The 23,240-nt window shown below is 45.0% G+C and overlaps 1 protein-coding gene across 2 annotated transcripts in view; it reads left to right on the top strand.

The window, feature by feature from the left end:
• Positions 1–23,240, top strand: part of LARGE1 (LARGE xylosyl- and glucuronyltransferase 1) — a 568,765-nt gene that overhangs the window by 429,902 nt on the left and 115,623 nt on the right. The gene's annotated exons all lie outside the window — the stretch shown is intronic.

The following is a 23,240-nucleotide window of genomic DNA, read 5'->3' as shown; positions in this document are numbered from 1 at the left end:
TTTATCCCCTGTACCTGGAATCGTGCCTGGCCTGTATTAGGCACTAAGTATTTGTTGTTGAATCAAATAAATAATTTTGGAAGATAAGTGTTTGAAAGACAGTGATAGTGAGCAGTATTTCTCATGGGAGTTTGTGGGAAATTTTACAACCCAAGGGACACTGGCAAAGTCTAGAGACGTTTTTCTTGTCACAGCAGGGAGGTTCTACTGGCACTTAGTGAGTAGAGGCCAGGAATGTTGCTAGCACACAAGACAGTTCCCCATAACAAAGATTCATTTGGGCCAGGGGCAGTGGCTCGTGACTGTAATCTCAGCTCTTTGGGAGGCTAAAGTGGGTGGATCACTTGAGGTCAGGAGTTCAAGACCAGCCTAGCCAACAGGGTGAAACCCCGTCTCTACTAAAAATACAAAAATTAGCCGAGCACGATTGTGGGTGCCTGTAATCCCAGCTACTAGAAGGCTGAAGCACGAGAACCACTTGAACCCAGGAGGCGGAGGTTGCAGTGAGCTGAGATCCACCACTGCACTCCAGCCTGGGCTGTAGAGCGGGACTGTGTCAAACCACAGCAACAACAATGAAAAAAAGATGCATGTGGTCACAAATGTCAGTAGTGGAACCCTGACAGAAAAGCAGGTTTTGAGGGACTTGGATTCTTCTAGAAAGGACTGTTCCTTTGGGTAGAGTCTCTGAGCAGGTAGCATTTGAGCTAAGACCCGAAGGAAGGTGACATTTGAGCTAAGACCTCAGCGGCAGCAGTGCTGAGAGCTAGAGTGAGCATCCCAGATGGAGAGAACAGCACGTGCGAAGGCTGCTGAGCAGGCATGCACCTGGTGGTCACGTTTCCCTGTCATGGTCCTGGCCCTCATCATTCTTGGCCCTGCACACCCTGCTGTTGTCACCTCTGTCTAGTAATGCTTGAGTGAGTGATAGGGTCAGGCTCCATGTCTCCACCCAGATCTCATCTTGAATCGTAATCCCTATGTGTCAAAGGAGGAACCTGATGGGAGGTGATTGGATTATGGACGTGGTTCCCCTATGCTGTTCTTCTGATAGTGAGTTCTCAGGAGACCTGGTGTTACTACAAGTGGTGGTTTTTCCTGTGCTCGCACTTCACTTCCCTCTCACCTGCCACCGTGCAAGACGTGCCTGCCTCCCCTTTCACCGTGACAGTAAGTTTCCTGAGGCCTGTCCAGCCATGTGGAACTGCAACTGCTTGTCAATTAAACCTCTTTTCTTTATAAATTACCCAGTCTCAGGTATGTCTTTTTAGCAGGGTGTATTTATACACCCTGCTTGCTAAGTACGTTGGGATTCTCCAAGTGTTCAGACCCCGAGTGCTCTCCCTCCATGCCCTCTGGGCTCTCTGACTCATACTAACACACATTGGAACCATGACATGGTCCTGTTGATCTGTCTGTGCCCCAGGGTTCCTGAAGATCACCAGTAACCCAGAGTGAATAATGGCAAAATGCAGCCTCCTAGGATGGGAGCCTGCCTGAGCTGGCTTCGTCCAGTCGTTCATCTCCATGGCTCCTCCTCATCCCTGCTCAGTCCAGCCACCACCCCTCCAGCCACTCTGGCCCCCCGGCTGTGGCCCAGGCACATTCCCACCCCAGTAGTCGGAGCTGTTTGCCTGGACCGCTCTTCTGTTTGCTCTCTGGCTTATCCTGTTACTTCCTCATTGCTTGGATCAGGTGTCATCTCCTTATAGTAGGCTTCTCTAGCCGTTTTATTCAAACCAGCGGCCTTCATCCCTTCGCTCTGATTTACGTTTCTTCCTTGAACTTTCCGTCCCATGTTAGAGACTATGTTTTTGATCACTTGGCTGCTGTTCATCATGGTAGGTAGAACCCCCTACCCCCACCCCAGTATCCAGGCTCTAAGCCCTGGAATCTGTGGATATGTTCTGTCCCATGGCAAAAGAGGCTTTGCAGCCATAACTATGGGCTTCAAAATAGGGAGATTACCTTGGATTATCTTGTGGGCTGACTCTAATCATATGAGCCTATAAAAGCAGAGAATTTCTTCCACCTAGATGTAGAAGAGAGATGATCAAAGGGGAAATCAGAGAAACTTAAAGTAGGAGAAGGACTCAACCTGCCATTGCTCGTTGAAATGGAGAGAACAATAGGACAAGGAGTTGCAGGTGGTCTTTAGATGCTCAGAGAAGCTTTCATTTGATTGAGAAAGGGTGTGGGGACCTCAGTCCTACCCCCGCGTGGAACTGAATTCCGCCAACAACCTGGATGAGCTTGGGAGTGGTTTCTCCCCAAGAGGCCCAGGTAAGAGCCCTGGATGACTGCACCTTGACTTTGGCCTTGTGAAACTCTAAGCAGAGGACTCACCTGAGCCCCCACGATTTCTCACCAACGTAACTGTGAAATAATAAGTGTATGGATTTTAAGTCACGAAAGTAATTTGTTAATGGTTGCAATAGAAAGCTAATATCCCTGTCCTTGCCCACAAGAGTGGAAGCTCCATGAGGGTAAGATCTTGTTTTCTTTGTTCCTGTGTCCCTTATCTGGCGCATGAAAAGCTCTAAATAAATATTTGTTGACTGAATAAACGAATTCTACCCTCCCACTTGCATTTCTCCCCAGAGGGGAGGGAACACACTGGTTATTGGAAATAGAGGAGGGGCTTGGAAAGCCACTGGTGGGAAATATTCCATATTCTTAGGTCCTGCCAGTTGTAGGGCCTAGGAATTTAGTAGGCAGGTGTCCAGCAGGTACTGGGTTCCTGGCATCATGATTGGCATCAGGAGTGGAAGTTAAAAATATAATGGGTATCTGTTTGTACCACCATTGCCTCCCCCACCCCCCAAAAAACCCACAAAACGCTAGATGATCCACATAGAACCACAGATCAGAAGAATAAGGACAGTGAAATGCAGTGTGGCTTGCACTATGATGGAAGGGTCTGTACACAATTCCGAGAGCTAGAGTGGAAGCCCACACAGGTGGGTGGAGAAAAGCTTCAAAGTGAGTAGAACTGGAGGGGGGGTATGGTGGCGTGGACTTTATGAGCAGCAGACCTCCAGCCCAGGTTGGGAGGTGTGGAAATACTTGGTGTGGTCAGAGCAGCGCACACAGTGGCTTTTTAGTTTCATTGAGGGAGCAGCTTGTAGGGTATGTGCCCACTGTAGGAAGAGCAGGGAGGAGCTCACGCTCTGGCTCGCCGATGACTAGCTGAACGGCCTTGGGCAAATCCTTTGTCGAGCTTTGGGTTTTATGGTCTGACTTTTCTCACCTAGAAGATGGGAGCATCTGTATAGACTCACGGAATTGGCAGAAAAATTGCATGAATGGGAAATGCCTGGCACAAAGTTAGTACTCAGTAAGTGATAGCCAAGACTCACGGTACAGCCACAGAGTGTGGGACAGGAGGCTCCTGCAGGACTGAGGCTGGGAGTCGGGGAGGTCCAAGGTCTGAATGCTAACCAGGCAGTTCCGCCTTATCCAGCAAGCTGGAAGATTCTTAATACGGTTTCCTGCCTGGTCCTCGGCAGACACCGCCCTCACCCATCATCTTCTTTCCTCTTCATTGTCTCCATTTATGTCTTGAGCCTGAGCCAAGCATTCATCTCTCAGGGCTGTGGCTGCAGCCTGTTTAAACATATGCCAAAGCTCCTATCCACAGGCCCAGGGCAGTGAAGTCACCACATTGCCTTCAGCCTCACTACATTCTCTGAAGTACCCTAGCAAGGCAGCCAAGCGGGAGCCCCCTCCTATGAGACTTGGTGGGGGCTCTAATTAAACTGAGCAGCTAGAGAGTTTTCCCAGCTGCATCCTGAAAAGACGGCAAGATTTCCCATCACTTGCCCTCCTGAGCAAAAATCGCCGTTCTAGAAGAGTTACTCTACCATTATTTCCTCCCTTCCTAGAGCACCAGCCTCATAGGAGAGGAGGTGTTTGCAATGTAAGACTTCCAGCATCTGGCCTGAAGTGCAAGGAATCTGTTTCCCTAACTTCTCTTGCTCTGAGACCTTTTCTCCTCAGCTATTTTTCTTATAAATGATTCTATTTCCAGGTTAGCTCTGGCAACACCTCTTGGGTTTCCTCTCTCTTTACTAATTACATCACAGAGTTGCTGCATGCTGAATAGAAGGAAATTAAAACAAAAACAAAATGCTCCACCTGAGCTGGGCTTCCCTGCCGTCGTCTGAGGTACACTGGACCGTCTGCCTCTGTTCAGCTGGGCTGCAGGGCGTGGGGTGCTCCTCCTGCCTTGCCCTTTGCTACTCATGCATCCTGACCTGAAGGTACTCCCGCCACCTCTCCACACCCTGGGACCCTCTCCTTTGAAATGAAACAGATAATATTGTCTTAGTCCATTCTGACTGCTATAACAAAATCACATTAACGAGGTGGCTTATAAATAACATAAATTTATTTCTCACACTTGTGGAGGCTGGGAAGTACAAGATCAAGGCAGATGTGGTGTCTGGTGAGGGGTCACTTTCTGGTTCATAGATGATACCTTCTAACTGTGCCTTCACATGGTGAAAGGGATGAACTAGCTCTCTGGGGTCTCTTTTAAATGGGCACAGTTCGCATTCTTGAGGGCACCACACTCATGACCTCATCACCTCCTAAAGATGCCAACTCCCTAATACTGTCCTCTTAGAGATTAGGATTTCAACATACGGATTTTGAGGAGACACAGACACTTAGACCAGAGCAAATGCCTGGAAGCGGAATCAATATCCTTCAAGATATTGCTGATAAGATAAAAGGGTATAGATGCCATAGAGCTGTGACGTTATCAGCAGCTGCATTTTCTTAGCATCTGAACATGAGTTGCCAATCCTAGTTAACCCCTTTGTTTGCTTCTTCCTACCCACTTGCCCTCAGCTTATCTTCAGCCATGCCTCATTGTATCTGCAGACCTCAACCTGTTTTCCCCAAGCCCTGTGGCACACACCCTTTTATTGTTGTTGTTATTGTTAACTATAGCAGATTTCCAGAATTTATTTCATATAACAGAGACTTTTATCGATTGAGAAATAACTCATTTCTCCCTTCCCCCAGTCCAGGGCAGTCACCCATCTAGTTTTTGGCTCTATGTGTTTGACCATTTAAAAGATCTCACATGAGCGGAATCATCCAGTATTTGTACTTCTGTGAATGGCACATTTCACTTGGCACAATGGAACCCCTGGTACACTTTTGTTGGGAATGTATTATAGAATGATAAAGCCACTGTGGAAAACAGCATAGAGGTTCCTCCAAAAATTAAAAGAATTATCAGGAATATGATCCAGCAATCCCAGTCCTGGGTATATATCCACAAGAATTGAGATCAGAGTCTCAAAGCAATATCTGTACCCCCATGTTTATGCCAACATTATTCACAATAGGCAAGATATAGTGACAACCCACACATCCATTAGTAGAAAAACGGGTAAAGAAAATGTGGTGTATTCGTACAGTGGGATATTATTCAGCCTTAAAAAGAAGGAAATCCTGCCATCTGTGACAATATTCAAGAGGGCAGTGAGCAGTTTTAAAATGCCCCCAGTAATGATACCCATGTCAGTGTTTTGGGGAGAGGTAGGGATATCATAAGGCGCATATATAAAGTATATATAGGAAAAATTTGTATTCTGGCATATAGCAAGCACTTAATAAATTGTGGCTCTTTTTGCAGAATGTGGCACACAATAGGAGTAGAAGCTAAAAATTATTATACCACTCCTTCAGAAAGAGTGGTTCAGTTGCTTTAAAATTCCATTGTGGACGTAGCTGGTTATTAGTGGATCTATTAGATTCTGATTCTAGATTACTGCCAAGAAATAGAATTTTTTTAAATTGCAGACTTTTTAAAAAGAATTTTGACAACTCATATTCACATTTATTATAAAGGACAAATAGTATAGAAATGCAGTGATGTGCTGGGGTCCTAGCACCTGCTAGTACAAGCCTATTGTTAAATTTTTAGGAAATACGGGATCCAGTTGTTAAACATAGCCACCATTAAAAATCAAGGCCAGGCATGGTGGCTTACGGCTGTAATCCCAGCACTTTGGGAGGCCAAGGCGGATGGATCACCTGAGGCCAGGAGTTTGAGACCAGCCTGGCCAGCATGGTGAACATCCCGTCTCCACTGAAAATGTAAAAATTACCCCAGCATGGGGTTGTGTGCTTGTAGTCCCAACTACTTGGGAGGCTGAGGCAAGGAGAATCACTTGAACCAGGAAGGCCGAGGTTGCAGTGAGCTGAGATCGCATCACTGCACTCCAGCCTGGGCAACAGAGCAAGACCCCATCTCAAAAATAAATAAATAAATAAATAAATAAATAAATAAATAAATAAATAAAATAAAAATCAAATTATGTAAACTTACAGTGAAATAAGTGATTTGAAAAACAAAGGTAACAAACAGACAAAACTCTTAAAACCTATGACTTCCTAATCCCTTTACTCTCTGTGCTTCTGAGGCTGTTTGCATGTGCCGTGCCTGTACGGCGGAAACGCCATGCAATGGTGTCATGCTGCCCATCTCTTCACAACTGTTCAGGAGCATTGCACTGGTAGCTTGAAACCTGCCATGGTGGGACTGTTACAACATGGAAATTGGAAAACGTTACCATCAGGGGATTTCTTTCTTTCTGAATAGCCAGCATACTGCTGAAATATAATAATATATATCTTCCACATTCCCTGAAAGTAAGTACTGTTGACAGTTTGCAGTCTTGACTTGTGCTTTCTGCATATGTAATTATCTACTTCTCTCTATATATGCATATTCCTTTTGAATAGACTTGTTTAAAATATTGGATATTTTCTGCATTGGTACACAGTGGTGTATTTTCTTCTTGTTAAGAACTGCGTAGTTTTGCCATTTGATGGATGTACTATAAGTCATTTATTCCATTTCCTATGAGTTGGCATTTTAGTTGTCCCTAGGTTTTCCTGTCAGTTATAAACAATACCATACATAAATTCTCATCCTTGTTTGTTTGCTTATGCAAGTATTGGTACACAGTAGCTTCTAAGCTGTTGTGGTACTGCCATATTAAATGTTATGGATATATTAAATTCTGATAGATCAAAATTTAAATTTGCCAAATGTGTCCGTTTACAGTCGAGATAAAATTTTAAATTAAACAGATGTGTGCGTGTTTATGTATGCATGTGTTTTGCTTGTTTGTTTTCTGTGTTAGGCATACAGTTTGTGTATTCACAAAGAATCAATATTTTGCCAAGTAGCTACTTAGTCGGAACCCAACTTGAGCTTTTTCAGTGTAGGCAGATGATCTCTGACTAAAAGGGCCAGGCTTCTGAAGTTGGCCAATGGCCAAGTGAAACAGAGACGTTTCTTTGCTGTGGCTAATTCTGCCTGGCTCCAACATTCCAGGATAAGTGAATGAACCTGGCTTAGTAGTAACACAGGGGTGGCCATTTCTAAAAATGTGTGTGCCTTACTCTGCTGACCCATGCAAGGTCAGGGGTTTTCTCTGTCACTCACTCAGGTGCTTAGCATTGCAAGAGCTAACAGGAGTTATGACCCAAACACCCAGTCACCTGTATGGTCCAGTTTGCAGCAGAAGGGAAAGAAGGATATGATCCTAAATCTTCCTGACATAAGGAAAATAATCTGGCTGTCATTCAGCACATGGTTTCCTTGAAGGCATATTTGTGATGGGAAGAGGCACTTGGTTTCTTTGGGACCTCTCAGGTTTACAGTACTAATTGCTTAGATTTGACTCGTGCTTTCATGTGCACCAGCTCATGTAATTCCCATTCTGCGGAGGGACCTGATGGAGGCTCAGCCAAGGTTCACTGATTTCGCAAGTTAGCGGACCCAGTGCTGAAGCCCACCTTCCAATCTCCCCTTGGGCCTTTAGTGCTTGAGAGTGGTTGGCAGAGCAGTATATGAGTCCATTCTCACACTGCTGTTAAAAAAAATAATAATAATAACTGAAACTGGGTATTAGTTGTCCTTCCCTTTATAAAGGGAAGAGATTTAACTGACTCACAGTTCCACATGGCTGGGGAGGCCTCAGGAAACTTAGAATCATGGTGGGAGGTGAAGGGGAAGCAAGTATCTTCTTCACATGGCAAGAGAAAGAAGAGTGAGCATTGAAGGGGGAAGAGCCCCTTATAAAACCATCAGATTTCGTGAGAACTCACTCACTGTCACCAGGACAGCATAAGGGAAACTTCCCCCCAACCCCCCATCCCCCGCCCTGCCCCACCGTGATCCAGTCACCACCCACCATGTCTCTCCCTAGGCATGTAGGGATTATGGGGATTACAATTCAAGATGAGATTTGGCTGTGGATACAGCCATACCATAGCAAGCAGTTACTTAGCTGTGGGGGTTTTTTTCTAGCTACCCCCTCAAGTCTATAGGGTTAGAGGCTGTGGACCATCATGACCACATTGTGCTCTCTACTAAATTTACAGTACAGGTATTGATCGACTTACCACCTATGCAACTTACAACCATTTGACTTTAGGACCACAATCGCTAGCCACGACTGCTCCGCGTCTGGCAGCGCAAACGTTGCCCAGCTGGGCGTGCAACAGTGCGGACCAGCTTCCAGCAGCACTACCGTCTCTGCGTGCACCATTTCAACTGTACATATAGCCTACTCAACTTACGACCAAATCGTGTTACAACCAGTCCGCAGTCCCGACCGTGGTCGTAAGTCGAGCATTAGCTATAGTACTTGCAATCATGGCTGCATGTTGGAATCACCTGGGAGATTTGAAATAATCCTGCCATCCTGGGCTTATCTCAAACCACTGAAATTAGAACCTCTAGGGTGCGGGGACTCCTTCAGTAGTTTCTAAAACCAAGCAGGTGATCCCTGTGTACTGGACAGATATGTCCTTGTTTCTTTTCAAAGCCTGTATTATTAAGACACCATTTCTCCTTAGCCACTCTGTACCTTCTCGCCCTCTTCACTACCTACACCCTGTTTTTCTAACCATCACTGGACTCCTAGACCATAGCTGCTTGAATTTGTGGACAGCCATTCAACCAAGATTTTTTTTGTTATTATTAACTGTGTGTAATGTCAGACCCCATGCTGGGCTCTGGGGATGCTTCAGTAGAAAAAAGAACCCTGGCCTCAGACTGCTAACTGTCAAGGAAGGCCTACAGACATGAGCCATTTGGGTGCATAAGCGTCCTGATGGAGAAAGCCCTTAGACAACAGGGTAAAGGGGACAGGAGTGATGTTCCAGCAGTGGCTTATTTTTATCCTTATTGCTGCCGGGATCCTGACCTGTTATCCTACACTTTCCCCTGGCCGCTGACAAAACCCAGCTTGAACTGCCAGTGACATCACATAGAAGAGACCAGCCGCTGCCTCCTTCATTCTCACTGTAAGCTATTTCCTGTCATCCACCATTATGCTTCAACAACCCCTCTCGTCCCCCTGAGCCCTTGCCTGCGACATCTCCCTTACTGCATGTTTGACGTTTCACCACAGCAGGTCAGATGTATTTGAATCACAGTGGCACACAGGGCCCTGAATTGGTAGGCAGAGCCCTATGGGACTGCTCCAAGTGAAGGGAATCTCCACGAAGACAATTATCCAGGAGAAATAACCCATCTCAGCAGGCATCGTTACGCTTTCATTATTGAGCCAAAGTTTATGAAGCACAGACTTGTCACCCATCTCAATGCCACCAGGCTCACCTCTAGCGAGGCTCAAGGGAGGCAACAAAAGAGATAGAAAACATGGCCCTTGTCATTAAAAAACCCGGGATTAATTTCGAGTGACCGGGCAGATACACTGAGGAAACATTTGTTTTCTTTTGTAACCCTTTTCAAAGTCTGTTTAGTATCCTCCTATTGAATGCTTAATTATCGACAGCGGGAGTTGACCCCCCGCGCATTTTTTATGTCCTCAAGCTGGGTTTTTGCATTTTCAGTTAGTTAAGGAAAAAAAAAAAAAAGACAAGTATATTTTGTGGCACATGAGAATCGTACGAAATTCTGATTGCAGTGTCCGTTAATAAAGTTTCATGGGCTCACAGCCACAGTATTCGTTTTTATTTTGTCTGTGGCTGTGTGAAAGTTGTCAGGATCAAGATGGAATCACTCATATTAGAAAACCCTGATAAGTAGGGGAAGGTGTATTTCTGGTTTCCAAGTTCTTGGGATTGACTCTGTACTGATTGGATGATAAGACTGGGGAAATGTATGTGTTAAGGGAACTGGCAGTGCATTCCCATTGCAATTGTTCAGCTTTCCAAAGATTCCTGACTGAGTTTTAATGGTCTTCATTTAATCTAATGAGTTAATGTAACCACAGATTAATAAACAGGGACTATGCATCTTCACAGAGAGCAAGGATGGAATTTACCCATAGTAAGGGGCCAATGTTGTACTAAAATCACAACTGACTTTTCAATCAGCATTTACTGTGCACCAGGCCCTGTGCTACGTGCTTCTCGTGCTGTCTGTCACTTAATGCCTACTACATCTTTGGTAAGGAACGTTCGAGCCTTTATTCAAAATCTCCCTGTTGGTCAGCAGCAGTCAAGATTGGAACGTGGAGCGTTCTGTATATAAAGCAGAAGGTTCTTACCCTTGTAGTGCTTTAAGTATGTGGTCTGTTGAAATCTTCACTCCCCACCTAAAAACAAAGGAAAAGAGGGAAGAAAGAAATTGCATGCAGGAATGTTAATTACTCCCCAAAGAAATTAACCAGGATTGTGTGATGAATGACAACAGGGACAGACCTCTGTGAGGAGGTGGCTGAGATCTGAAGAGTGTCCTGAAGCCAGGTGCACTTGGCCAGGGAACAAGATTGCAGCAGCCCTGATGTGGGCTCCAGCTCGGCCTGTTGTGGAGCTGACAGGTGGCAGAATGGAAGGAGAAACTTGAGTTGAGACAGGGGAGCTAGGCTAGAGCTTCCTGGACCAGGAGATGATACGGAATTTGCATTTTGTTCTGTAACACACTGGCAAAGATGGCACCTGGCTGAGAATATCCACGAGCTTTTGAATAGCAGCAATATGAAGTATTGCACAATTAATTTCGATGCATCATTCTTTGTTCAATAGTAACTTTACAGAGCCACCTCCTTGCATTTCAGTTAGCTGTTTATTAATGTGCTTTACTTTGCTTCTTAGGCATTCTAAGAGGCGTTTCCCCACCTAACCCTCGTTTCTGATCCTCTGACCAAATGTTCGTCTGATTCCTGATTCAGTCAGCGTTCCAGCTGTGACTCAGGTGACTGGGACGAAATAGACTCTTGGTAGCCTTTATTAATCATCCTGTATTTCTCAGAGATAGCTTCATCTCATTACCCCTCATGGCTCCTTGTAGCACTCAGGGTGGGATAGTCCAGAGGACTCTGGAATGTGGGGCCCGGGAAGGAGGGCTGCTGCAGCATCACTTACCACTTTGCCTTACTCCCCCATTTCCTCCTCCTCTGGAAATTACCACCAACAGGTACACTCAAAATCTTCGTATGATTAGAGTTAAAAAGCTTGTGTTAGAGAACAAGATCCGGAGAAATCACCCTGCCCAGAATAGGATATCCCCTAATAGAAACCTACCTTTGGGGAAAGGACTATACTATTGCTCTCATTACAAAGATAAGAGAGACAGAGAGGTTAGGTGACTGTCCCAGTGTCACACAGCCAGGAAGTGTTCGAGACCAGATTCAGATCCAGGTCTGCCTGACTCCTAGACCAAACTCCTCCCAGCACCTCTGCAGTGGCCCAAAAATAGCAAATGGGCTGAGGAGTTAGCTGGAGAAAACTTCCTGATGGCAAAGTTTTTGACATCTTTTGCAATGAGTGGAGGTGGGTAGTCACTTAACAGAAGGTGGGCTTTGACTGCATGTTTTGGCTAAAGATGGGGGCAGGGGGACTAAGTAGGCCCCCACCCAATCTTCATTCATCCAGGATAAACTACCTCCTCTATAGAGTCCCTGGAATCCTTGTTTTTAATCAGTCTATTGTGTTGTCACAACACTTTTTTTTTTTTTTTAATACTTTCAGCTCTGGGGTACATGTGCAGAACGTGCGGTTTGTCACATGGTTACACACGTGCCATGGTGGTTTGCTGCACCCATCACCCTGTCACCCACATTAGGTATTTCTCGTAATATTATCCCTCTCCTAGCCCCCCACCCCGCTTCAAGCCCCAGTGTGTGATATTCCCCTCCCTGTGTCCCTGTGTTTTCATTGTTCAACACCCACTTATGAGTGAGGACATGTGGTGTTTGGTTTTCTGTTCCTGTGTTAGTTTGCTGAAAATAATGGCTTCCAGCTTCATCCATGTCCCTGGAAAGGACATGAACTCATTCTTTTTTATGGCTGCATAGTATTCCCTGGTGTATATGTGACACATTTTCTTTATCCAGTCTATCATTGATGGACATTTGGATTGGTTTTAACTCTTTGCTATTGTGAACAGTGCTGCAGTAAACATACGTGTGCATGTCTCTTTATAATAGAACAATTTATAATCCTTTGGGCATATGCCCAGAAATGGGATTGCCGGGTCAAATGGTATTTCTAGTTCTAGATCCTTGAGGATTCGCCACACTGTCTTACACGATGGTTGAACTAATTTACACTCCCAGCAGAAGTGTAAAGGTGTTCCCTGTTTCTCCACATCCGCTCCAGCATCTGTTGTCTCCTGATTTTTTCCAGTTAGTCATTTTGTGGATGCTAATTGAGCCCCTGTTAACCATCACTGCACAGGACCTCCGTCTTACTTCCAGACTCATTCATCCATTTACCAGCTCATTCCTAAACATTCTCTGAGTTTGTCTGCTATGCCTCTGGTAGGCGCTGGGGTAGAGAGATGACATCAGCTGTGTCCTATAGAGTTCAGGATCTAGTAGGGGATTCCTGTAAATGAACAACTGCTGGGCAAGGAGGTCAGTGTTGTGAGCAAACTGCGTCTGGGTGGAGAGGAGGTGCAAAGGCGGGTGGCCGGCGCTGCCAGCAGAGTCCAGGAAGGCTTCCGAAGAGAAGGCTGGGAAGAAGAAGGAGGAGAGAGTAGAGAGAAAATGAAGAAATGAGGAAGAAAAAGCAAATGCAAGTGCCAAAAAAGTAGAAAATTATACTTAGCTAAACTGGAGCTTAGAATAAATTTTAAAGAATCCATAATATTCACTAACTTATTCACTAAGTCCGTAGTAAGGGGCATGAGGGACACAACTGCATTGTCCTTTTAAGGATCTATAGAATGAAGGTGATCTTTCTCCCAAGAAAGAGAGAGAGAGAGAGAGAGAGAAGAAAGAAAGAAGGGGGAGAGAGAGAGGGAGGGAGAGAGAGAAGGAAGGAAGGAGGGAGGGAAGGAAGGAAGGAAGGGGAGAGAGAGAGAAAGAAAGAGAAAAGGAAAGGAGAGAGGAAAGGAAAGAAAGGAAAGAGAGAGAGAGAGAAAGAAGAAAGAAGACAAAAATAAAGGTCTCAGAGAGCTTAGGATCGCCCCATGCCCTTATAAGCCAACAAGAGGAGGACAGCAAGCTCCTTTATGCTCCTGATCCCCCCAACCAATACAGAGTGCAGAATCCTTCCAAATGGGACCTTCTTTTGTGGCCACGATGACTACGAATTACCCTGGATAATTGCTCGGGTACAGCTTTCACCATACTTTCCTTCCCCTGCACTGAACAGAAGAAAAATTCCTTGATCTGGAGAAAGTTCAATCTGCACGCAGTAGATCCTGCAAAGAAACATGCAGTTTGGCTCCAACCCGCTTCCCCCCTTGCTTTGGGGTTATTGAATACTGGAAAAGTGATCATGGAAAGTACATGTATCACTCTTGCCTGAAAGCTTGAGCCAGGGTAATTTTACACATTCTGTTTAAACGACTGACGCAAGAAAGCTGGATTTAGCTCTCCCTTCTTACTTCCCAGCACTAAATGCACACCTCGCTAATCCAATTTCTTGGAAATCCTCCCTTGTGAGCGGGACAGCCTGTGGGTTTGCCCAAGTCAGGCTGGCAGAGTAGATAGGGTTTGTTTGTGAGAGCACATTCAGACCCCAAGGATTACCATGGCCTTATGGCTGCTAGAGCCACTTTCTGGTAGGTAGGGGGCCTTTATGTGCCACCAGGAATTATGTTAATAGTCCTACCTAGCATTGATGGAGCACTGGTTATGAATGTGGCATTGCAAATGGATTATTATCTTATTTAATTTTCACAACAGCCTAGGAGGCAGGCACTCCTTGCCATTTCTCCAGTTTATCAGCTGGCTTAAGGGCCTTTGCAGTTGTGGCTAACTCTGCCTGAGTTCCTCTTTCTTAGCAGCATGGCACGCTGCCTCGCCTCCTGCAGATCTTGTGTTACTATCACCTTTTCGGAAAAGCCTTCTCCGACCACTCATTTCAAATTTCACCACATCTCCCAGCTGAGCTCTCCTTATCTCCCTCTCTGCTTTATTACCATACAATAGACTGTGTGTCCTACTTACTTGTTTATCCCTCTTCTGTTAGCATGGAGGCTTCTCAGGGATGAGGATTTCTATTTTCAGAGGGTTCTGGTACATAGGATACTTGCAGAAGATATTGGTGTAATGAAAAACATCATCATCATCATAACTATTTTGCAGACTAGGAAAGAGAAGTTTACAGAAATGAGCTAGTACGGCTCAGGTAATACAGAAAACAAGTAGCAGATCTAGAATAACCTAGGCCTCAGACCTCCAAGTGTTGACAACACCACAGAGCCAGGCCATGGCCAAGTACAAAGACTCCTGTGGAGCTGTGGTTGTGCTGGGGAATAAGGAGACACTAATCCCTACTACTCCCATTAAAATGTTCCCTGGACAGCAACTTCTGAGCCCTTTACGTGACAGTTACTGATGTTAACAGAAGTGGAAGTTTTTAGCCCCTCTTCTGCACTAGAACTCTGCTTGTTGAGATCCAGAAGACGTAAGTTATGGTCTCATCTCTCTGGAAGCTCACTCCAGTTCAGTGCTAATGCAGGAGCTTATACTTGTATTGAGTAGACCTACTGTGTGCTGCATACTGTTGTAGGAAGCTGTGGGTATGGAGTCAGTAACACACACCACAGCCCTCTGGGAGCTCAGAGCTTGGTGGCACAAAGCATCTACAATAACTGCAGCTCTGAAAGACGTAGATGTATATTGCACTATGTAGTGGTTTTGGCTTTGGTTTTTGTTTTGCAGTCATAGCCCTGTAAGTAATGTTTTACATCATCCTGCAGACATCAGTATTAGAAAACGCATGGATTTTGGAACAAGTGAAACTGGATTTGAATCTGGGTTGTCACTCACTAGTTGGTTATTCAATCTTTCTGGGATGTTATAAGGAATAGTTAATATGCATTCCTAGTGCCTGGGCCCTGGTAAGCTACTGCCATCACTGTTAGCTCTCAGGATCATCGTCATTATTCTTCTGCCTGGGAGTGGTGAATGCAGTGCCTACACATCAATAGGAAGAACCTAGTTTGGTGAAAAATATACCCCAGGTAGGCCGGGTACAGTGGCTCACGCCCATAATTTCAATACCCTGGGAAGCCAAGGCGGGCAGATTACAAGGTCGGGGGATCGAGAGCATCCTGGCCAACGTGGAGAAACCTTGTCTCTACTAGAAATACAAAAATTAGCCGGGCATGGTGGCGCACACCTGTAGTCCCAGCTACTTGGGAGCCTGAGGCAGGAGAATGGCTTGAACCCAGGAAGCGGAGGTTGTAGTGAGCTGAGATTGCACCACTGCACTCCAGGCTGGTGACAGAGAGAGATTGTCTCAAAAAAAATAATTAAAAAAATTATATATATATAAGAGATATATATATCTCCCAGGTAATAACAATAGCCCCTTATTTAATTAAGACTAACGTGTGTTAGTCACTGTGCTATGCTGAGTATTTCGTTATCTAATTTGATTATCTCAACAGTCCTATGGATTATGATTAATATCTATTTTACAGAAGAGGACCCTAAAGCAGAGAGCAGTTATTAAGTAACCTGCCCAAGGTCAAGGTCTTGCATGATGTGTGGGTAGATGCTGGGACCCTGACCCTTGATCTTTGTGCTCAGCTGCCCCAGGCCATCAAAGTGTGTACCGGGGAGGTGACTGTATTCTTGCTGTCATTCTCTAATCAGTCAGAGAAGCAGCAAAAAATACCAAATCTGGCATCAAGAGACTTGTATTCAAGTCCAAATTCTGCCACTGAGTAAGCTTCCTGACCTCAGGCTGCTGATCTCACTTTGAAGTCTCGGTTTCCTCATCTGTAAAATGAAGAAGCTGACCTAGTGATGCCCAGCCCATGGGCCTCTGATTCTGGGATATGGCTCATTCATTCATCACACAGCAGATCTACCAAAGCCAGCACACGGTGTCATCAGAGTCAGAAATACCTCCGCTGAAATCCCAGCTCTGTCACTCACCAGCTGTATGACCTCTCGGAGCCTCAGTTTCCTTGTTTGTACAAATAAGCATAAACATACCAATTTCATGGGGCTGTTCCGAGGACTCACCGAAATAACACTACAGTCAGGATCCCATCAAGAAAGACATCTGCCCTTGGGAGTCAACATATTTTAATGAAGGGACTGCATACAGGGGCGAATGGGCAGGATTGGAGGTGTCAACGAGGGATGCTGGAGCCCCCCGGGACTAGCCGAAGCTGAGAGCTGGTACCAGTTCTGGGCTGAGAGATGTTAGTTTGCTAGGGCTGCCGTAGCAAAATACCATGAACTGGGCGGCTTGAACAACGTAGGTTTATTTTTTCTCACACTTCTAGAAGTCTGGACCAAGGTGTTGACACAGGTGGTTTTGTCCCCCACCTTCTCTCCTTGTCTTGTATATAGATGCTGTCCTCTCCATATGTCTGTAATCTCCCTTCAGTGCATGTCTGCATCCTAATTGCGTCTTCGTATAAGAACCCCAGTCCAATTGGATTAGCCCAGGACTGCACTGCAGAGCCTCTAGGGGGAGAGTGAAGCCCCGCAGGCTGTATACCAGCTACTAAAAAAATGACTGCAACTCTCTAAACAGAAGTCCGATCTGCTGACTGGCTGGTTGGCATGGAGATTTTTATTTTTTTTTTACAAATAATGGGCCTTCCCGTCCCTACCAATCTTGCTAGATGCCTCACTGCACAAGATGATGTCTCATTTGACGCCCAAGAAGGACGAGAAGACTTGGATGGCCAAGCTTTTCTGACCAGTTGAATTGGGCACTGGTCACCCGTATGACCTCATTTTCACTTAATTACCTTTTAAAGACACTGTTTCCAAACCCAGTCCCATCCTGAGGTGCTGGGGATTAGCGCTTCCACAGATGAATTCGGGGGAGGACACAGTCGACTCATAACAAGACATAAAGGCACGCAATCATAGTGCCAGAAGCCACTGAAGGCTTGTACCATGGAGATGGCTGCCAAGCGGAGGCTGAAGTGGAGGGCACAGCCATGGCTGGGAACATTGCCCACACTCGAGAGTGTGCGAGGGAGAATTGCCCTCCCTTTCCTCCCACCCTGCAAGCTGTTGCTGGAGCTTCCGATGAGGAATCAGCCACCAGCTATGCCAGGTGATCCGCTGTGTAGGGATGAGTCTTCCAGGGCACAGAGAAGGGAAGAGAACGGACCTGGGAGTGGAAAAACTGAGAGTATGTGTCTGGCACAGAAGGGGCATTCAGGAAGTGTTCATCCTTCCCACCTCATAAATGAGGAGTGAAAAGTAGAAAAGACAGCTGTGACCTCTGCACACCTCCCTGAGTGTGTTTTCAGCATCTGCTTTTTCTTTTTGAGCATGTGAGTGAGTGAGGAATGAAGGCATGCTCAGTTGTGCCCTTCCCTGCAGGCTCACTTTGCTTGAGCTAGAAGTTGCAGAAAGCTTCTTGCCCTTTTGACTGTTTAAGAGTTCCACATTCCAGCAGGTGCCAGCACACATGCAACTGGTCAGAGCTGCCCAGTCATCCAAGTCGTCTGTCCCTTCTGGGGAGGCAAATGAGACATCATCTTGTGCAGTGAAGCGTCTAGCTGGACTGATAGAGACAGGCTCATTATTTGCTTTAAAAAAAAAAATGGCCGGACACAGTGGCTCATGCCTGTAATCCCATCACTTTGGGAGGCTGAGGCAGGCAGATCACGAGGTCAGGAGTTGGAGACCAGCCTGGCCAACATAGTGAAACCCCATCTCTACTAAAAACACAAAAATTAGCCAGGTATGGCAGCGTGTACCTGTAATCCCAGCTACTTGGGAGGCTGAGGCAGGAGAATCGCTTGAACCTGGGAGGCAGAGGTTGTAGTGAGCTGAGATCACGCCATTGTACTCCAGCCTGGGTGACAGAGTGAGATTCCATCTCAAATAAAATAAAATAAAATACTCATACCATCCCACAAACTGGCCAGCAGATCTGACTTCTGTTCAGAGTTGTAGCCATTTTTCAGTAGCTGGTGTATAGCCTTTCGGGTGTCAGACGCTCCCATCCCTCCCCCAGGTGTCTGTGTAGTGCATTTCTATGTTTCTGCATCTACCCCAGCTTCTCCAGTTACTGCATTGTGCTCTGTTTTATTCAGTGGCAATTTTAAGACCAATATCTTGGTATTACTCTGTATATTGTACCTGCCATACAGCTGCAGAAAATACTTCCTCCTTCCTGAAATAGGCAGGAGAGTTTTTGATAACTACTTTAACAGTGGTCACCTGGACACAGCGAGAATGTCTTCATTCAGTAAATGTTATCTCCTGCTTTCTGATGGACTGGCTGTGAAAACCTGTTTTGTCTCAGAGCAGGACTTGCAAGGGACTCGACATCTTGGTGGATTTCTGAGCAGGAGAAGAGACAGCCACAGACCAGTGAACATGATTTCTGCCTTGGGTTTTTCTTATTTGTTTCTAAAACGTGCAAAATTACTTGCCTTCTGTGATTTGGCGATTAGCTTAAAATCTGTCCAAATCTGGAAAATGACAATAATATTACTTTCCTGGAACTGCTATAACAAAGTACCACAAACGGTGGCTTAAAAAAGCAGGTTTCTGGTTCCAGATCCTTGAGGAATCACCACACTGCCTTCCATAATGGTTGACCCAGCAATCCCATTGTGTATACCCAAAGCATTATAAGACATTCTAATATAAAGACACATGCACACGTATGTTTGTTGCAGCAGTGCCTACAGTAGTAAAGACTTGGAACCAATGCAAATGCTCATCAATGACAGACTGGATAAAATGTGGCTTATATATACTGTGGAATACTGTGCAGCCATAAAAAAGAATACGTTTTTGTCCTTTGCGGAAACATGGATGAAGCTGGAAGCCATCATTCTCAGCTACTAACACAGGAACAGAAAACCAAGCACTGCATGTTCTCACTCACAAGTGGGAGTTGAACAGTGAGAACACATGGACAGGGAGGAGAACAGCACACACCAGGGCCTGTCGTGATGGGGGCAAGAGGAGGGATAACATTAGGACAATTACCTAATTCATGCGGGGCTTAAAACCCAGATGATGGGTTGATAGGCGCAGCAAACCACCATGGCACATGTATACCTAGGTTACAAACCTGCACATTCTGCACATGTATCCCGGAACTCAAAGTAAAATAAAATTTAACGTAATTTTTTAAAAAGCAGAAGTTTATTCTTCCACAGCCCTGGAAGCTAGAAGTCCATGTCAAGGTGTGAGCCAAACCGTGTTCTTGCCGAAGGCTCCAGGGGAAGATTCTTCTGATTTTTCCTGCCGCTTCCAGCTCTGGAAGCGCCGGGCATTCCTTAGGACGTAACTGCACCGTCTGCCTCTGTCAGCCCTCTTCCCTTTGTGTCTGTCTCTCTCTCTTCTTCTTATAAGGACACCAGCCATTGGGTTGGAGTCTAATCCACTAGGACCTCATGTTGGCTTGATTACAAATGCAAAGGCTCTAGTTCCAAAAAAAAAAAAAAAAAAAAAAAAAAAAAAAAAAAAAAAAAAAAAATTAAAAAAAAAAAAAAAAAAAAAAAAGTCACATGCACATGTAGTGGGGGTCAGGACTTGAACACACCTTTTGAAAGGAACATAATTCAACCCATAAGAACACTTTTCCTCAGCTTTTTATTTGGAAAGCACTCTGTTTAAAAGGAACTATTTGTGGAATCGCCTCAGATCTGCAGGGTTGACCAGGAATTATCCCTCTAGTTTGGTGCATGGGTCTAAATGGACTAAGGGCAGGCTGAGCTGAGCTTAAAACAGGTTGATTAGAGAGAAGCAGAGAGTTGGGGGAGTAAGAAGTCGCCCAGGAGGAAAGGTAGGGGGAGTCTCAGGGACTTAGATCCTTGACCTTTTTTGTTTTTACTTCGTATTAGTTGTTTTGCTTTGACCAGCCGCTTAGCATTTCTGAGCCTCAGTTTCCTCAAGCCAATGGGGAAGAAGTGGGGACATGGACTTGATAACCTTTGAGTTTTTGTTTTTGTGTGTGTGTGTGTGTGTGTGTGTGTTTTGTTTTTGTTTTTGTTTTTGTCCTAGCTTCGTATGGACTTGATAACCTTCTTTTGAGTTTTGTTTTTGGTTTTTTTTTTTTCCTAGCTTAGTATTGATTTCAGAAAAGACTAGCAAGGTAAGCAGCAGGCATCACCCACCCACGAATGCCCAGCCAGCTTGGAGAAGGGGATCTCTGTTGGTACATAACTAGACACACAAAGCCACAAATTCACTCATCTCCAGTCAGCTTTGGGACCCACATTCCTTTGCTTTAAAAGTGGACAGGGGCCAGGTGCGGTGGCTCACATCTGTAATCCCAGCATTTTGGGAGGCCAAGGTGGGCAGATTATGAGGTCGGGAGATTGTGACTATCCCCCCTGGCCAACATGGTGAAACCCCTGTCTCTACTAAAATATAAAAAATTAGCAGGGCATGGTGGCGTGCACCTGTAGTCCCAGCACTCAGGAGGCTGAGGAAGGGGAATCGCTTGAACCTGGGAGGCATAGGTTGCAGCGAGCCAAGATTGCGCCACGGCGCCCAAGCCTGGGTAATAAAGTGAGACTCTGTCTCAAAAATAAAAGTGGGTAGAAAAATATATGAAGAACTTGTTCAAACCTGTAAGAAAAAAGGCAGACAACCCAATAGAAAAATGAGCAAAACTACAGGCAGTTCCCGAAAGAGGACATGGGCAATTAACATATAAAAAGAGGATGAGCCTCATTAGTCATTAAAAAATGCAAACTAAAATCCATATCGCTATACTACTATACAAAGTGTAGACCTACCTATCAGAAGGCCGAAAATGCAAAAATTGAGGCAATGCCAGTTTTTAGCAGGACTAGAGAGCAATTGGCATGCTTAAGAATCACTGCAATATCTACTTAACCTGAACACATGCACGCTCAATGACCTGGAAATTGCACTTGGAGGTATGTACCCAACAGAAATGCATACCCATGTCGTCAAAAGACATGTTGAAGAATGTTTATCACAGCCCAGCTCTCCACCAGTGACATAATGGGTGAAGGAAGATATGTTCATGTCATAGGCTGTTATTATAGCTGCATGCATGGGATGGATAGATTTCACAAACGTAATGATCCAAGAGAGCAGTCACACAAAGGATATGTACTATATGATTCAAAGCATATAAAGCTCAGAAATGGTTAAAAAGGAGAGATGATGGCAAGAGAGCAGGTGTGTTTTTGACTGTAAGGGCGATTCTGATCTAGCGACGTTTGTTCCTTGGTCTGGGTTCTAGTTATTCTGCTTCTGAAAATTAATCAACCTATGCAGTTATGATCTAGACACTTTTCTGAATGTACATTACACTCTAATGAAAAGTTTGCTTATAAAAGCAAGAAACAAAAGTATTCTGCAAGCCTTAGTTGAAAGTATTTGCCAGCCACCAAACCCTTTGTGTTCTTAGTTCTGTCACAACCTCGACCAAATGGTTTCTGTACAGTGAGTTAAAGAGGAAGGCTGAAGTGGTATTGTCAAAAAGGATCACTTCCCGCAACATGAGATCCAGCCACACCCTCCTTTGGGATCCTACCCTGTCTGCCGAGAACATACCACTATTTGAGCACCCATAACACCTCCGAGCTTTCTCGAGCAAGGATCACTGTGTTGTTTGTCTCTGTGTACCTTGTGCCTGGCATGTACAAGTTGCTAAAATATATATTTATTGAACGAATGAGTGAGTTGATGACCACACTGCACCCTGTTCACACTTGAGGAAAACCCATCCAATTCAGCAAAGGTTGGAAATGGAAGGATTTCCATTTTCTCTCCCCTCCCTCCTCCCCCCGGCTTACCCCCTCCCTTCCTCCCTCTCTCTCTTTTTCCCTCCCCCTACCTCGAAAATCTTTCAGGAAGAAATAATTTAAAAAGCAAAAACTAGATTGCAGAACCTTTTTCATTTATATGATCAAAAGTGAGTCTCAGGTAAAATCAGCAGGGGATTTTAAATTAAGTGATTTTTAATAAACTTACTTTCTGTTGGGTCATGCATCAGAAGAGAACTCTAGCGCTTCAGAGCAGAAGGGAGGAAGGCTGTGATTGTGAGGGTGATTTTCATCAGCATTTCTGGGATGAGAGTCCGTGGGCTCCCCAGAGCTTCCTGCTGAGCAACTGCTTTGTGCCCACTTAGGATTTCTCTGGTTCAAACCAGCAAAGCCTCAAAAACCACCGAAGGACTAAGGAGCAAATCTTCATTTTCATGTAGTGGCTCTTGCTTTACAGGTGGAGAGCTGAGGAAGTGCAGACAGAAGCCAGTGAGGACTCAAGCTGAAGGGAGAAGCAATATCCTATTCGATTCCTTAGGGAAAGGGGGCAAATCATTCTACAAGGTTGGAAGCCATAACCACCTTTGAGATTGATTCACTGTGCACGTTGATATATCAAACCCTGTTTAACTTTATGTAACCCTAATAAGTCATCTCCTACACTTACCTATTTAGCTTTGCCTCCACAACACTTACTAGCATCCTACAGAATGATACATAATACACTGTGAGAAGCACCAAGTTTAGGAATAAAAGGTTTACTCTGAAACTTGCTCTGGACCTCATTCAAAAGAGTCATGCAGGCACTTTGGGCGCTACTTTCTCCTCCTGAGCCAAGGAAGCATGTGGCCTGAACTGACCAACCCAATTCTAGCTACATTCTTTAGCCAAGCTAAAGAATGAAAGCACGCCAGGGAGGGAATAGCAGCAGCACCTTCTCTTAAATAGTTAAGTTTTCATAATGCAAGCTTAAGGCATTCCCCTTTGCTGAAAAAGTTTTTTTTTTTTTTTTTTTTTTTTTATCTGAATCTGGTTCTTACTGTTGCTTTTCTTGTTATTGTATTATTCATGCTCCTTTGTTCTACTTTATCAT

Source organism: Cebus imitator, unplaced genomic scaffold (genome assembly GCF_001604975.1).
Source record: "Cebus imitator isolate Cc_AM_T3 unplaced genomic scaffold, Cebus_imitator-1.0 Scaffold317, whole genome shotgun sequence".
In the NCBI taxonomy this organism is placed as follows: domain Eukaryota; kingdom Metazoa; phylum Chordata; class Mammalia; order Primates; family Cebidae; genus Cebus; species Cebus imitator.
The sequence above is the reverse complement of the archived record's forward strand: the minus strand, read 5'-3'. Positions and strand labels throughout refer to the sequence as shown.